Source organism: Solanum pennellii, chromosome 2 (assembly GCF_001406875.1).
Source record: "Solanum pennellii chromosome 2, SPENNV200".
Taxonomy (NCBI): Eukaryota; Viridiplantae; Streptophyta; class Magnoliopsida; order Solanales; family Solanaceae; genus Solanum; species Solanum pennellii.
The window spans coordinates 14,707,677-14,712,813 of record NC_028638.1 but is presented as its reverse complement, the minus strand read 5'-3'; positions in this window follow the sequence as shown (position 1 = coordinate 14,712,813).

Genomic DNA, 5,137 nt, shown 5'->3' with positions numbered 1-5,137 from the left:
CCAGTCCCATATTCCAAGAGTTCAAGTGTTTTGGAATGGAGACCCTTGACGGACCGTTGTGCCTGTGACGATCCGTCATACTTGCCGTCAAGGGTAATGAAGAGAGCCGCAGAACAAATTGCACAAGTATGGGACGACGGAGTCCATGACGGTCCGTCGTGATCACGACGATCCGTCGCGAGGTTCGTCGACCCAGCCGCGTTTTGACAGATTTCCAGCAAATAGAATCCTTGTTTAATTAGGTTTTTTATTTTCTATAAATAGTTCGAGAAACCTCGTTTTTGAGGTTAGACTCAGGATTATTTGGTTAGGCCCTTGATTATTGTTAGATTCGTGATTATTTTGAGATTCTTTGAATTGATTGTTGGTGATTTTTGTTGATTAATCAAGCGAACTTTCGGATTTTACTCTTTATTATTGAAGTAAGTACATGAATTCTTATATCATATATTTGAATATTGTGATTATGACTATGGGTAACTAAACTCCATAATTAGGGTTGTGGGAACCATGAGCAAATAATGAGGTAAAACCTAACTAAAATAACAATTCTAGAATAGTGTCTTGCATGTATTGATAATTCTTTCGCATAGAAGTCTTTTTAACGGATGGCCAACGTTAGAACTCGCCTTAATGCTACTTGCCGGACCAAGGAGGTAGATAATAGGAAAAGAATTATCAACATAGATTTAGTGTATACTATCTAATAGGCTAGTGTTGATTGGTACGAGGTAATAACTTAGTCAAATATCGAATACGATGCTTAATATGAGGTAAAGATAAGGGTTAGGATAGCAACACACGTAGCCGGACCAAGGTGCGGAGTGAGATTTTCTAGATGCCGGACCAAGGATTTAGAAATACATAACTTATCACTTTGCATGCAAGATACTAGGAAAGAATTGTTATAGTTAGAATTATCAAGTTATGAACCTGTGGGGAACACGTAAACCCTAGTTACTTTGTTTAATTGATTAAACTCCAACATTCGAAGCTGTTAAGTGTCTCTTTCAATTTTGCTAGTTATTTTCATTTATTTAGAAATAGAAACCCCCCTTTTGTTTTTTTTGCTTTCCAAGGAAGTAATTGACCGAACAATAGTAATAATAGATTGAAGTTAAGTCTAAACTATTTTCCTCGTGGGAACGATGCCAACCTCACTAGTTGGGTTATTTACTTGACACGACCTCTTTACTTCTTATTTGAGAAGTAAGTTTGAGCGTATCAAGTCTCATACCCCTACCTAGACTAAAATAGACCCCTTAGGTTATCCAAGTTAGAGCTCAAGTCCTTTAATTCGTTTTTACCTTTTGGGCTTATCTTTCCCTGACCGACATAGACCACATGAGCTAGTGTGGAATTTGGTGTCATAAAACCCTACACCGAAAGAAGAGGGACTACTTGCCAAGGTAGTACCAAAACATGAAACATAGCAACTACGTGAATCCACTAGCTAGTATTCCTATGGGGGCAACATAGTTCAAGAACTATGAGATTTAGTGGTGACCCTCTTTATGCGTCATGCATTATAGTCTCCAATCTCAAGAGTAATGTAGTGCTCCTACCTTCCCTATTAAGGAAGGCTCCTCTATCTAGTTCACTCGGTGCTAAGCTAGAGTCCTTTTTGAAATGTCTTTAAGCCTTTAATTATCAATCATAGCTTAATTTAGGCCATAGGGTCTACCCCTTGTATAATCATCATCATCAATAGCTCAAAATAATTGTATGAGTATAAGTCCTTTCATCACAATTCATATAAGTGAGTTTAACACATTAGCATTTCATACCATATTAAGGCACATTGATAGTTTTCACCATCCTTTTATCACTTACACCTTAATCAACTTCACAACACAGTCAAGACATTTCAATTCAACATCATACCACACTATATGAGGCATACTCTAATGTAATATCATGACTTAGCAACAATTAATAACAATTGGAAGTAAAGATAGAGATTCTAAGACTTACCAAGTCTTCCTCATAGTCTATCATCAAGGTCTTACCATCAACCAATAACTCAATCTAACTTGTGGAGTAACATCATCACACAATGATAACCAATAGAATAACAAGGTCAAATGCATCTCTGTAACACAATTCATCTTTTAGATCACAATTTGAGACAAGATACATAGGTTTATTTCACATTATAATTCATAACCTAAATCACATCTCAAAAACTAGCATAGTAATCAAATCAACAACCAACTCAATTGAATGATCACAATACAATATAGGTCATGATCATTACCTAGGGTTAGGGATGAAGGATCATATTCTTCAATTTAGACCAAACCATCATCAATTACCATAAACAAGTTGAATTACATGTTAATCTACTCAATATAACCTAGAGAAATCATCAACAACTCAATTTTGTAATTGAATGAAACCCATAAGAAAACCCAACTTCTTGAAATCTATTTTGAAGGAACCCTTTGAGGAAAGAGTCTCAAAGGTGAATAGAAACCAAACCTTAATGTTTTGTAGAAAATTGAAGATGAATCCACCCTTTTCCAGCCGCCAATTCACCTCCCAAAGTAAGCTTCTATGGAGTCTTCCAATTAGAGAGAAAAAAGAAGAGAGAAGGAAGAGAGTTTATTTGAGAGTTGTCTTTAGGTTAATGAGGGTTGAGGGTATTTATAATGGGACTTAATCAACTTAATTAGTCTCCCTTTAATCCCCAACTAACCGCTAAACAACTTAATTAATCAAATGAAATCATTCAAAATTTAATAGTGAAACTCGACCTTCACAGACGAGACCCCGATCGACGGGCCGTCTGTGAGTCGATGGACAACCCCCCTCTATCCTGCACTCCGTCGTCTTGGTCAGAGACTGTGCAGGCGAGGGCTTCCTTCAAATTGTCTAAGTGTAGGACGACGGTGGCATCGACGCACCATCGATCCACACACGGACCGTAGCCTGCACCTCTGCACTCCGTCGATGAGTTCAGAGGTTGTGCAGGTGAAGAGACCTTCTCCACCAGCCTAAGTGTGGGATGAAGGTGGAATCGACTCCTTATCGATCCCCACACTGTTCGTCTTCTATATCATCGATGCACACTTCTAGGCAGTGTTGCATCAAACTACAAGGGTCCTCCTCAAAGGACCTTGGTTGGTCCTTGGGGAGTCGTACTCGGGCGTTTCAACCATGAAACAACTCAAAAACCTATTAGCTACCTTTACACAAATTTTTGTACATTTTCGACTCCTAAAAGTTAGTCAAATAGGCTAAGGCACACTAACATCCCTTTTGAACCAACTTCCCGGACGTCATGGACATTTTTGGATGTTTTGGTTCTTAAACCTCCTAAATGACCTATATTCATTAAAAATGGACTTAGAAACAATGTTTAGACTTTATGACACCTAAGTTAGGTTTTACAATGTGTCTTGGATTTTCAAGGTGTTACACATTTCAAACCCTAATTAAATATTACCTGAGAAGATATATCAACGATAAACTAGAAATTATGAAGACAACACCGCCTTGTTGTAGAAGATTATCACAACATTTGAACACTTTAGAAAATATCAACAGAAAAATGATCTGAGAAGGAAGGAAAAGAAAGGAATGAATACTGGCACAATAGAAAAGAAGACGAGAAGACTGAAAATGAAAATGAGAATTTGGATTATGAAACGACTTTTATAGAAGGGAGGAGAGATGAGAGAGGAGGAGATGAGAGAGGGAAAATGAAAATGAATATTAAAGCGTTTTAATTTTTTTTAATTATGACAATTTAAAATGTGACATATTGTCACGACCTGGATTATGGAATCCGGATTGCAACCAGCGTCGTTGACCTCTCGAAGACGCAGACAAGCCTCATGTTGCATTCATCACATTATATGGTTAATTTTATAAAGAAAAAAAATAAAACTTTTAAACGTATGAAGTATACATAGACTTCATATAGTTATTCATAAATTCATCATATACTAAGCTCAACATAAATGTAAACAACCATTTATCATAAGAATCAACTCGAAACAGAATAAGAATATATCATAAATACGTTTTCCAAACACGACCTTATTACAAAAGCTTCGAAATAAAAGTACGAAAGAAATGCTAGGGACAACATCCACTAGCTTTGTCTAAAACTAAGGATAGACTAAAACTGTAGCCTCCTCGAAATCAAGAGGACCTACCAAATGGTCCGAAGAAATGCTGATGTCCAAATCGTTGCAAGAGTCGTCAATCTGTCCCTTAACCTGCATCTATAAAATAGTAAATAGTAGGGGTTAGCACACCACTTGTACTAAGTATGGGTGTATGCACACATACACATAAGGCTATGCATGATCAAAGAAAGCTCTTCCTAAACAACATGCTATTTCTGGAAAGCCTAGTCACTAGACTTTCCTAAATCGTTAGTTGTGAATTGTGGTATGGATATGATGTATTTCAATAAATACAAAGCACACAACTCATTTTCTATATGATTACAAGACATTAGTATCATCAATATAATATTAGAACAACTCGGGCAAAGATTTGAGATTTTTAATCCTCTTAGGTCGAGAGCTCCTCTTTGTACACTTAGATTATTTTTCAGTCTTTTTCTTGTTGTTGTTGTTGTGTAGTTCAATAATTCTTTTTGGTCCTATGTTTTACTTATAAGTGTAATTATTCATTGTAGTCCCATACCCACAATGAATCGATGTAAGTAATCCAAGGACTAAGGAATGATTTCCCTACATTATAGTGAGTCATTCTTTACACTATATATTCATTACCTTTCATAAGCAATTCTCTATTGATCATGCCATTGATTTCATTACTTTCATGTTTTATATATGTAACGACCTGTTTAGTCGTTTTGAGCAGCAGATTTTATTTCTGGAAAAACTGTGTGAGTCGACGGAACCCACGACGGACCGTCATGGGCACGACGGACCGTCGAGGGGGTCTCGTTCCAAAACACTTAGAATTCTGAAATTTGGGTACTGAAATCGACTCTCTGAACTTCGTGACGACATGGCAGGACGGACCGTCGTGGGCACGACGGACCGTCACAGACTCTTGGTAAAAATCTTGTCTCTGAACTCTGTGACGGAGCAGCAGGACGGACCATCGCAGGCGCGACGGGCCGTCACAGGCGCGACGGGCCGTCACAGGCTGC